Source organism: Jaculus jaculus, chromosome X, assembly GCF_020740685.1.
Source record: "Jaculus jaculus isolate mJacJac1 chromosome X, mJacJac1.mat.Y.cur, whole genome shotgun sequence".
In the NCBI taxonomy this organism is placed as follows: Eukaryota; Metazoa; Chordata; class Mammalia; order Rodentia; family Dipodidae; genus Jaculus; species Jaculus jaculus.
Window position 1 is genome coordinate 57,319,753 of NC_059125.1, and position 12,812 is coordinate 57,332,564.

The following is a 12,812-nucleotide window of genomic DNA, read 5'->3' on the forward strand; positions in this document are numbered from 1 at the left end:
GTGAGCTAAGTGTGCATATGTATATGTATGCACATATATATACAAGGGTAGACAACAAAGCTGAACCATTTTTTCTCCCACCCAATTTGTTACTAACAGCTTCCTTCAAGAAACCTGGATCAATCTGCACATAACCAAGATAAAGAATCTGGTATCAAATTTTATCTGTGTTAACTTACTGAATTTTGTGGTCATGGGTGATTTTCCCAAGAGGTTTAGCCATTATTCTATTTAAAAAGTCTCACAACTGAAAATCAAGAAGCCAAGCACTAAACAAACACAGGACAAGTATCAAACAACTCTAAGTGTTTCAACAGTTGACTGCTTCCATGTATGCTTTAATTTCCTCAGCAGTAATGAGAGAGTAGTTAGTATAAATTCATTCTCACACTCTTCTAGTGAGTCTCAGCTTTAAGTATCATGGATTTATTCTGTGTCCCCCACCAAAAAGTGTCATTATGTAGATGTGTAACTTCAGATTAGCACTTGAAGGTGTTTTATCCCAGCTAACTCCCCTCTAGACAAAGACAACTTCTGGTTGCCTCTCAAGACCTGTCAGTCATTCCACACTCATTCCCCTCCTCCTCAGGAGCCTGAGTAGACAGGAATGAAGGGGTAAACAAAGACTCAAAAACATACAGTATTCACTAATGCCTGTGCAAAATAATGTGTTTTATCCCAATCATTCTTTCTCATCCTTTTGAGTGACTGAGAACTCCTAAAGGTAATAAGCCAGGTCTTTCTTCTGTTTGCTCAGTCATAGTCTTAAATTGTAGACCAGGCTTTTCTGGAACTCACTTGTCCAGGCTTACCTCATATCTGTGGCTTTTCTTTTGTCTTGACTTCCCAAGTACTGGGATCACATATGATGAGTCTCACTTAATGAACCAGTTTTTAATCACAAGGACCCTCTTGAAGACCAAAACCAGATAAATTATCAGAGAGAGAACATCCAAACGAATCAGGGAGAAAGGGCTGCCAAACTTAGGGCCACTTATCTGTGCTTGGCAAGGCTCTTCATGCATTCCTACAATGAAATATATATAATTTCCAGATGGACTAATATATCTAATAGATGTAACTGAAGTGTTAATTAATGGCTCTATGCCAACATGACTAGAGTTATCTAGGGGAATGTTCCTAGTTCTCTCTCCTGTCTTGACAAACTTTTATTTGAAGAATAAAAAGGCCTAGACAGAAGCAAAGGACAGAAAGCAGTTTTGGAATAACCTCCTTGGATGAAGCCAATTGATATTGGTGAACTGATAATAGCTAACTCCATACATTATACTCTACCTAAAACACTGCTGTTTTTCAAGAAGTAACACTAGTCTGGGTCAATGAAAATAATCTTCCACGCTTCATTTTCCTTAGCCATAACATGGAGTGAATAATCTTGGCTTTGTTCACCTGTGAGGGTCATGAAGAGAATAGCAATATTTTTTTAATTATTTATTTATTTATTTGAGAGCGACAGACACAAAGAGAAAGACAGATAGAGGGAGAGAGAGAGAATGGGCGCACCAGGGCTTCCAGCCTCTGCAAACGAACTCCAGACGCGTGCGCCCCCTTGTGCATCTGGCTAACGTGGGACCTGGGGAACCGAGCCTCGAACCGGGGTCCTTAGGCTTCACAGGCAAGCGCTTAACCGCTAAGCCATCTCTCCAGCCCGAGAATAGCAATATTAAAAACAAAAATCAAGAAGGTTTTCCCTCCTCTTATTATTATTATTAATTTTGTTGTTGTTGAATCAGGACCTTCCTATGCTTCGGTGGAAGTCATCATTCTCTTGCATCATATTTCCAAGTGCTGAGATTATGACAGGTGTATCATTAGTTCCAGCAATTTTCATCTTTTTGACCTATCCCCAGAGCAGTGAGACATTTAAAAAAAATACAGATAAAGGTGAAAAGTATCTATTTGTTCTGTACAAGTTATTAGTCAAAAACCTGTGATTTGGGGGTCAACTCTTAATCATGATTAAGAAAATCCAATAATGCTTATCACAAATGCTATCCAAGAACATGGGGGCAAAGAACCAGGTTTAATTGCCAACTGCCTAGGTGGTTCTGGCTTAAGGGACTTGAGAAGGCACTACATAAAAGCACAATTAATTTGGGCTTTCTTCCAAACTCCTCTTTTAGCTTTGCAGGAGATTGGGAGAAAACTGGTTTGCTATTCATAACAATATGTGTGTAACTCCATGGAGAATGGAACTGGAATAAATAAAAGACAGCTTTGCATTTAAAATAATATCCCAGCTTTTCACCAAACACTGGAAAGTATGTGATGGAACATAGGGCCTCTCTCCTTCCAAGGAAGAACACTAAAAAGAAACTACCTCTGTGCTATGATGGAGACAACTGAGGTACAAAGCCACAGGGTCACTCAATGACTACCTTTTATATTAGCATACCCTCCATATTTTTATGCAGGGTGTACTGAACATCAGGGCCATCTACTCTGGCAGTAACCTACTAGAGAGTGCTGCCTCAAGAGAGCTCTGATATTATTGGCTTCCCCTTAGAGAAAAGAAAACCAACTCAAAGAGGCTGACTTGACCAAAGTCAAAGACTCCTAGTTTCTATCACACCACACAGGTTTCCAACATTACCCCTGCAGGAAGGAAAGAACAAAGTGGTTGGTGCATCTCATGGATTCGGGAACTCGTATATCTTTATCAGACAACGTTCTAGCTTTAGCCATGTTACAAATATGCTGTTTTCATCATTTTTCTCTGTGTGTCCAGTTCCTCTGCTTCCACAAGGAGAAGATAACACCTAGGACAGCTTTACATCTACAATCACTTTTTAGAAAACAAATTGTCTGAAATAACTTTAAATTGTACTATAACTTCTGAAGATTGAGCCCAAATCAGGCAGAAGCTATAACAATGAATCTTTGAGCATCATTTTCTTCAACTTTGAAAGAGCTAGGGAACTGGCTCAGTGGTTAAAGGTGCTTGCTACCAAAGCCTGCCATCCTAGGTTCAATTCCCCAGTGCCCATGTGAAACCAGATGCACAAAGTGACACATGCATCTTGAGTTCATTTGCAGCAGTAGGAGGCACTGGCATACCCATTCTCTGCCTCCCCTTCTCTCCTTATAAATATTTTTAAAAAGATCATCCTTCCCTTACCTATTTCAAAGGACCATAGGGAAATTCAAGTGAGACAAAGTGAAAATTAACACACAGGAAAGTATAAGCCAGGGTTGGAGAGTTGGTTTGCTGGTTAAGACACTTGCCTGCAACGCCAAAGAACCCAGGTTCAATTCCCCAGGACCCACATAAGCCAGATGCACAACGGGGTGCACACATCTGGAGCTCATTTGCAGTGGCTGGAGGCCTTGGCACTCTGTCTCTCTCTCTTTCTCTCTCCTTCAATTAAATGAATAAATAAGATGGGTGTGAAAAGTATAACCCAATGTTCAAGAGAGAAAGAGAAGAACCAAGTATGTGAAAGCCACCCCCCCCACACACACACTTGCCTCTCAATCAACATAGAGGCTAACAAATCTTCTGCATCCCTGTGCAGTACAATCTGGATTTGCAAAACAAATCCCTCAGCTGGTTTCAAGGTCCAAAGGAAATGAATAAATCTCACTACTCCTTTTGGGTCTTAAGTACAAAACAATCTCATTATTTTGCCTTTGTTCTGAGTTCTCTCAAATGCCATATTTACCACAGACCTACCAGAGAGACACCTGGCTCATCCTGTGCCTCTGCCCTAATACCAAGGCACCAACTATCGAACCCTCAACAACCAGCAGAGAATAAGCTGTGGGAGGTATGGCTAAAAGTAGTTCCTGCCTTTGGACACCATATTCTGAGGGGACTGAGGGTGGGTTCTTAGCACATCCTTTCTACAGCCAGCTGGGCATAGAGGTGCATGGATTCTTCCCCTGTAATGAAGGCAAGCAAGCAGAGAAATCAGCTGCCAGTCATTCCAAGTGCTGGCTATGGATGAACTGCTCTAGCTTCCTCTGGGCCCTGAGGGTAAGGTTACTTAGCACAGGACTACATCCATAGCTCCTTTGCCTAGAGAATGCTAATGGGGCTTACAGGAGATTCAGTGTTCCCGCCACCCCCATCCCACTGCCTGGCACCCCAACGGCTGATGACAAGTCAGCATCCCTCCAGGAGGTTACATAATCCTCTTGTTCCCTGTTCAGCTTTCTTACTCCAACCAAACCTGAGCTTTCAGATATCTGTTGTATACAGAACCAGAACCCTATTTAAAAAAAAAAAAAGTAAGAGCTTACAATGGGCAAGGGTCTGATTTAAGGAGTTAGAAGCACAAACACATCACTGCAACCTTTAATGACTCAATATCCCTCTGTGTTTTATTTATCTCACTTGTATAAAAGAAACACGACAGTACATTACAGATTTGCCAGGATCTTTCATCTTTGTCCCTAGGTGATTGTTCCAAAAGCCTGGTCACTTTAATGAAAGACTCACCTCCACTAGGCAGCCCACTCATGGGTGTCTCTCAAGCATTTTACAGAGCTGGGCAGTGCCATCTCCTCTTCTAATTGCAATTTCCCTACTGACTAAGGTCTGTACCAACAAAATGGTTACCTGGAGCTTTATACTTTTCCCTCTACTCCTGACATAGATCCTTAGAACAAGACCTGCTTTGCATTTTCCTGGTTTATGCAGAAGTTTTTGACTTCTTTGGGAGCATTAATCTTCTTCTTAAAGCAGTCCCCATTTTAGTGACAAAGAAACTGAGGTCCAGGTGGGAAAGGCCTTGGCCAGTCAAGCAAGGTAGGTAAAATCAGGGTTTGATCCTTAGGCTCAATGTTTTTTAGTGTTTTTCTTCTCCCACAGGTCTGTCTTCTCTATGCTTTCTTAACTACCCATGCACAACTTCCCCTCTTCTCTGCTACAAATTCTCAGTGTTATTGCTGAAAGCTCCAATTCTCAGTCCCTGGCAGGTTGCAAGTAGAGAGTGACAAAGACAAGAAAGATCTAAACTCAGACACATGCCTCTCAATTTTTCCTCTTTCTACGGGTTTCCCCTTTGATCCTTTCTTCAAAGCTTCCTCCTGAGTATTGCATATTTGCCAGTGGACCCCTTTAATTTTCAGTCATGTCTGCATCCTGACCACAGTGCAAACACTGAAAAAAGTGCAAGATACAGTGACATGGGGGCTGAATTCTAGGTAAGGCATGCCACTTCCTACTGTGTGACCTGAAGAAAGTTGCTTATTCTCCCTGAGCCTCATGTTCCTAAAGATCTTTTATGTTTGGGGAAGGAATCAATTAGGAAATTTTATTGTAAGTCTTAGTATTGTTCTTATTACTGATTACTAGGATTATTATTAATTAATTAAATGAATGATTTGGTCAAATACTCTAGTATGTGGCTCTGGACTGACAAAGCACCCAGCCCCTTATGCCCTAGGTTCTCACAGACCTGTGAGACTAGCTTTGGATCTACAACAGACAATTCTCAATTATATATATATAACATTTCTTTTTAATAAGCTGAATTCCAAAGTGGCATACTCCTGATACTCAACTAAGGGTTGCCTTCCTTGCTTAGTAGCCACAATGTCACCTATAGTTTACTACCATAGAAGAAACTTCAGCTAAATATAAAGACGAAAAATATATTACCCCCATAATCACCTTGTGGGTCTAAACTTGCTAAAAGGAATATTTGAATTATCTATAGGGTTTGAATAATACTTATAACCATCTTGGGCATTAATATTAATAAAAAAGTGAGCCCAGATTACCAGAAATAGAAGAAATCTTTGAGACCATTTAACCTACTGATTCTTATTCTGACAATGAGGAAAACAAATTTCAGAAGGTAGAAGTAATTTAACAAATTCAACAAATAAGCAGAATTATTGCACCCTAATAATAAATATACAGGAATTTAATGTTTCCTGAAGGGTGCAAATCATTTCACAGCTGATTACAGTTGTCTTTTGGTATCTGTGAGGAACTGGTTTCAGTATTCCCTTCAAATACCAAAATACAAGGGTGCTCAAACTCCTTATACAAAATGCAGTACTTTCATATACCCTATGCACATCCTCCTTTGTACTTTATTATTTTCACTCCAGTACTAAGGATGGAATCTATGGCCCCACACCTATTAGGCTCCACCACTGAGTTATACCTAGACTTCCACCTCCCATGTACTTTAAATCACTTCTGGATTATTTATAATATATAACACATATTTTATTACTTTTTCTATTGTCTCCTATCTGTAGGTGCAGTAGAACCTGAGAACTAAGTATATCGTAAATCCAAATAAAGTGCCAGACTACTCCCTCCTTAGGGTTGAGTCTCCTTTAAGGGGATATGAAACTTTAGAATTCATGAAGGCCCTGACAATGCGGGGGGAGGGGATAAAAACCTCACCATATGTAGATACTGGTTATTCACATGTGTAATAAGCTAAATTCAGACTAAGCTAATATTTCTTCTGAACCATTCAATAGCAATCATTCTCACCCCTGGCTAAACATTGTCATCGCCTTGGGTTGCTTTTAGAAAAATATTGATGTCAGAACCTCACCATGACCAACTCAAAGAGATCTCCTTGAGAGATTCTAAGCATTATTGTTAATCTTGTTAACTCCCCAGGTGATTCCATGCAGTCAGAGCACAGAACCACTGAGTTAATGGAAATAATTCACCCAAGCAACAGGGCTTTTCCTTTCAGTCTCCAGAACTCTCTGAGAACAAAATATACTCTGCTCTAAAACTGCATCCATGGTGTCCTGCTTCACCAGAGGGAGAAAAGTGATAAACAGAAACTACAATTGTAGGAATGACCCTCAACTAATCTGGACCCAGGTGGAAAACATTTGGGTTTTGGAAAATAAAAGAAAACAGGGAAGGGGCTGGGGAGATGGCATTGAAGGCATTTGCTTGCAGTGCTTGCTGGCCCAGGTTCTTTCCCAGCCACCCACTTAAAGCCAGAGGCAAATTGCATCTGAAGAATCTGGCATTCGTTTGCAGTGGCAAAAGACCCTGGTGTACCCATACACAAACATGTGCACATGCATGCACATAAATAAATTCTTTTTTTTTTTTTCAAAATAGAAAGAAAACAAGGAGCTGTAGAGCCTGTAACAAGACTTACCAGGAGGAAGATACCAAGTAACTAATATTTTGTTTTCTGATGGTACCACTGGCTAGGCAGATAATAGCTCTGAATTTAACATATCATGATGCCTCCAAGCATGCAATACATCCCAAGTGATGTTATTCTCTTTAACATGGTGGTAGATTAGATGATGGCTCTGCCTCATAAAGAACGTTTGTACTCATTGACCAGATACATACAAAAAAATTAACAAACTCCAAGTCCAAGAGAAGGATCTAGTGAAATGTCAGAGGAGTAGCACTAATCTCATTATATTGGAGATTTCTTTTCATCAACATCATGATAGCTGTGCAGTTCCAAATGATACAGTGCTACAGAGATGGCTTATTTTTGTGTGATATGAAGAAAAACAACTTAAAATCTCCAAAAAATTAAAGCAATAGACAAAGCCAACAAAATAAAGCTTAACTGATATAATGCTAGAAAACTAATTTATTGCATAATATTAAAAAATAAATGCATAAAATCTTGAATAATGGACCAATCAAACATAAAATTAACAAGTTTTTTAAACAATATGTATATAGATATAGATAAATAAAGGAGCTGAGGAAATGGCTCAGTGGGTAAGAGGACTTGCTCTGAAAGCATGTGTGCCTAAAAGGCCCTGAGTTCCATCACCAACACCTACCTAAAAAGCCAGGTGTGGCCATGCATTCCTGTAACCTCTGTCATGTAGTGGCAGATACCAGCGAATCACTGGGGTCACTAGTCAGGCAGTTTCACCTGTAACAGTTGCTCTTGGCTCAATGAGAGACTCCAGCTCAAGGAAATAACACAGAAGAGGGACAGAGGAGGATGCCCAGAATTTTCTGCTCATCTGGGCATGTATACATATGAAGTATGAGCATCTGCACACACACACACACACACACACACACACACCACATACTGTATGCTCACACACACCAAAAACTTAATTAATTAATTAAATTGACAAAATGTCCAATTATACAAGAAGACACAAAAGGTTTAACTCTGTAAGTTCAAAAAGCTCTTTACCCCGGCTGCATATTTGAATCACAAGGAGATTTACATTAAAATAATAAATAGATAAATAAACAAAATGCTGCCCAAGACCTATCCCAAACCAATTAAATCAAAATCTCTCATAGTAGACTTTTAGCATAGTTTTAAAACTCCCCAAGTTGGCTTCAGAGATAACTTACTTGCAAAGTCTGCTGGCCTGGGTTCAATTCCCCAGTGACCACACGCGCGCACACACACACACACACACACACACACACACACACACACGTTTAGTGAACAAATCCACAGTCTTGTGCACAGTAGGTAAACGTTCTACCACTGACCTACATCCCCAGACCTGGCCAGCACATTTTTAAAGAAATACAGAAAAATTAAAAAGACAATTGCATGAAAACTACAGTCCCTCCAAAACATCCTATATTTTAGAATTCATCAATTCACACTAGCTTTCTCCTTAAAGATCTCAAATAGTAACTTTTTTTCCGTAAGACTGACTAAAAGGAACTCTGATGAATATTCAAGACATTTCATGGACTAAAGAATTTTTTGCAAAAATGCTACACAAATGAAATGTATTAAAAGCACTACAAATTTAAGCATGTAAAACTGAAGAAGCTAATATGGCTTTAAGGATGATTCACACATACCTCTCTCCCCACCTGACCTCTTTCAGCTTCACACTAATTGGAAATGATTAATTCTGACTCTCCTACCTCCTAGGCAGACTCACTCTGTTCTTACCAATGTCTCTCATCTTTGCTCTCAACTGTAAAAGTAGGGACAGTAACCATTCAAAATGCTGATGTGATTCTCAAATTAGAAAGGATGTCAAATCACTTTATAAACTTTACAGGCCCATGCACTGACAAAAGATGTTTGATATAGCCATTACTGGGTTGTTTATATCACCTTCTTTCCTGGAGTCCCTCCTCCTTTCTTGTTTTTCCTTTTTTTTGTAGCTTAATACCAGAGTAAAGTATAATGAATTAAATACTCTAGAATGCTAGATGCATAGGGACATGAGACAGCGGGCACATACTGGAAGAACTAAGCTTTAATAAGGATTCTTGGAAAGCCAGAGATACAGCCTAGACAAGTTACAAAGCTAGGAATAAGGGCTAGAGAGTCTAAGATTTGCTTCTTCCATCCCATTTCTTACATCAAAGCCACTGGAGCTGGATCCAGATGCCTTGTAGGCGGTCTTCTGAGGAGGTAGTTATTTTGGGAGAAAAGGCTCGATTTTCATGTCCCTGCCCAGAGCAAGCACATTGCATACCAAGGGATCAGAGGCTGAGATGGCAGACAGGCTAGCAAGAACATATTTGGCACCATCCCTGCAACTACTGAAATGTATCCTCTGGACACAGCAAATCATCCTAAATCTAGGCTTCACCACTGGGCAGTAAGGCACCTCACCCACAGCTTTGTTGGGCTATCTCAGCTCCCAGAAGCTTAAACACATGCATGCATGCACATACACATACACACAGACACACACACAGATGAGTCAGACCTTAGGTCCCAAGCCCTATTCACCAGCTCAGCAATCAAATTAACCTTCTCAGTTTGATCAACTTCCGTGGAAGAAATGGCTGGATCATAGAGAAAGAACACCCAAGGCTGGGAATATAGCTCAATTTGTAGAATGCCTGGCAAGCACAGATCCTTGGGTTCAATGCCATACCCTCTATCAACTGTCTGTAGTTCCAGCACTCTGACAGTGGAGGAAGGAGGATCATCAGTTCAATGACATCCACTGCTACATAAGGAGCTCAAGGCCAGCTTGGGCTCCATGAAAGTTTGTTTCAAATAAAGGAAAAAGAAAAAGAAAGAACACACTCCTCTGGAATTCGATACTACAGCTGGGCTGGCAAGTTTCCACAAGCTACAAACAAAATTCCAGCAAACTACAGAAGCAAATGTTTCAGGTTCTGACAGATGGAGGCTGTCTTAATGGAAGAAAAGTGTTGCTTAGGTTGTTCCCACCAAGCTATCACTTCACTATCTCAGTGGCAAAACCAAACATTGGGGTAAAAAGGAAATTTTAAGATCTAAAGACCTTGTACACTAAAGCTAGGTAGTGAAGCTGCTCAGTTAATCTTAAGAAGGTAGTGACTAGAGAGATTTGAACCCAGGAAACTTCTAAAAAGTAGTCTCCATGGCTATATAGAGTTAGGTCTACACACCAGCTGTGAACATGTTTTCTCAGCATTTGCTGGCAATGATGATTTTATTCTTTTGTTCCCCCCAACAACAACAAAAACAACACATATAGACATTTGTCCAAGTTCTGCTGGGCTCTAGTCCTCATTTTTTCGAAGACAGTACTGACTGGTGGGCTCTGGAGCTCAGTGAGCACTGAGTGATATAGGGGTTGCTAGGATACCAATAGAAGGCATTTTAATTTTGGGGTGGGGAGCTGGAAGCTAAAATCCCTGAGCTGGGATTTGACATTCTCCCAGTGTCCAAAGCTTATCCTCTACTCAAAAGGATCAGAGAGGAAGGAAGGGGACTAAGTAAGAAGCTTTATAAGAAAAAGTTGGAATAAATCAAGAGCAAAAGAACTTCTTCCTTGCTCTTCATCCACTTAAGAGTGGAGAGGAGAACATGATAGAAAAAGGAGAAAGATCACAAGATAAGGCATGAAAGGGAAGAGAAAAGAAGGCAAGTCAAAATACATAGAGTTCTACTTCTAGAGCTGCATTTTTTATTTTCTCCTTTTATTCTCTTTTTGAATGCCTTCACACATCTGAAGGAGAAATGCCAAATCTTTAGGGTTGACACAAGTAAAAAGTCACACTACTCCTCAAACTCCCTTCTGGCTGCTCTAGAGTGGCCTGCCATCTGACTAGCAATAACCTCTTATTTGCGTAGAGATAAGTGAATCTGTAAAGTATGAGCCTTAACAGCTAAACTATTGATAGGATTTTGGTGATGTGAGAATGCACATGGGTGACTTCTGTCCTAGCACTATTTAATTCCTTAGAAGCCTTAGCACAGGAAAGGTATTTAGAACTGTGAAACTCAATTCCTGCCACAGTCACCTGCATTCATACTCAGGAGTGTTCACACACCTCCCATACACACAGAAAAGAGCATGCACACACAACCACAAACACACTGCCATTACCCCACTCTCATACATACCCAAAGACTTTCTGCCAAGACTTTGCCAGGCATTTTCTGGCACTACCTAGTCATAAACCTAGGTCCAAGACTAGCTATAGTGGCTTCTTCTCTCCTTAGGATAAAGAAGCAGAAGTGAAATGTAGTCCAGGGTTGCAGTTCCCATTTCCTTAGCACATAGCTTGACCAAAAATTCCTAAGGTAAAACTTACTCTGCAGATGCTAGTAACCAGATAGGCACCCCATACATCCATCACCCTTTGGTTAATAATTCATTTTTAAGTTTATCTCCTGACTTCAAGTCCTTATGAGCACCCAAAAATCAAAGAATGTAAGAACCTGTAAGCCACCTAACCCAACCATTTCAAAATACTAGTGTTATAAAAGAATCTGAAACCCACTGAAGAAGAAAAAAATTGTCCAAGGTCAAACAACCATTGTATAGGAAACAACTCAGAACTGCAGCTGCTCAAGCACAGAGCCTTTTCTCACTCTCCAGCACTGTCTCAAAACAGAGTGCCCGGATATGATACAAGCTTACTTCAAATAATATCTCTGTAGATAACAGATTAAAAAATTAAAACCACTATATAGCAAAAAAGTAAATTCTTGGTCCCACCCAATCAACCCTCACAAAATTGACCAAAAAGTGATTAATAAGAATGTCAATGTCAGAAAGCTTCCCAGGACAAATCATGCTTATATCATAGTTCCGAAAAAAAAGAAGGTGTGCTTCTCACCCACACTGAATCATGAGAGCACACTTTGAGGTTCAAAACCTCAACTGACTCCATTAAGTAATAAAGCCTGGGTCACTAGGAACAATTTTAAGACCTCTCCCCTTCAAAGTCTCCCTCATTTCATAATCATTTTCAAAGAGATTGAACAGGACCTGGAATTTGACAGCATAATGCCAGCAGATTTGCACATCACACATGAGCAGCCACCCACATGAGTATAGCCGGAGCATGTGTGGGGGCGTATATGTGCCCTGATTCATTGCTACATGAGCTAGAAAAGAAAAAAAGAAAGAAAGAAATGGCACTGTTTCAAGTAAGGTAAGCAATAGAATGAGAAGACCTGCCTACATAAGAAAGATTTAAAAAAACAAGTATTTTGCACATACTGGTATCAAACAATTTTCTGCTAGTTTTGCCAAGAATTGTTTCAATAGAAACAGAAATATAAAAACAGTTACAGCAATAACAACAAGTACTACTAGGATCATATATATAATCGACATGTCTCAAATCAAAGTGTTGTGCCCAGCTCATATGTTTCCAGAACTCCCAATCCATTTCACGTCTTTTTGTTTTCTGATGCTCAAACTCTTAATTTAGCACATTGCATACTTTCAGTTATATGAATGTTTCAATTAGACCTCTCCTCTTAAGCAGCAAATAAGAAAACAAAACTATGCTACCACATTCTCATCACTACTCTCAAATTCTATCTAAAATGTAGTTCAAGAACATCATTGCAAATGAGATTACCCAAGAGGAACCATATCCAATGCTATTATTCTCAAGTTAATGCTGGTTTTGGTTTTATGAGTGA

The 12,812-nt window shown here is 39.9% G+C and overlaps 1 protein-coding gene across 8 annotated transcripts in view; it reads right to left on the reverse strand.

The window, feature by feature from the left end:
- The window catches only part of Arhgef9 (Cdc42 guanine nucleotide exchange factor 9), a 162,223-nt gene that overhangs the window by 107,904 nt on the left and 41,507 nt on the right, over nt 1-12,812 (reverse strand). The window contains exon 1 of one of the 8 annotated variants that reach the window (XM_045140302.1): nt 7,771-7,788. The exons of the other annotated variants lie outside the window; for them this stretch is intronic. The gene's annotated coding sequence lies outside the window, so the exon portion shown is untranslated. Of the gene's footprint in view, nt 1-7,770; nt 7,789-12,812 lie in introns of those variants that run through there. 8 annotated transcript variants of the gene reach the window in all.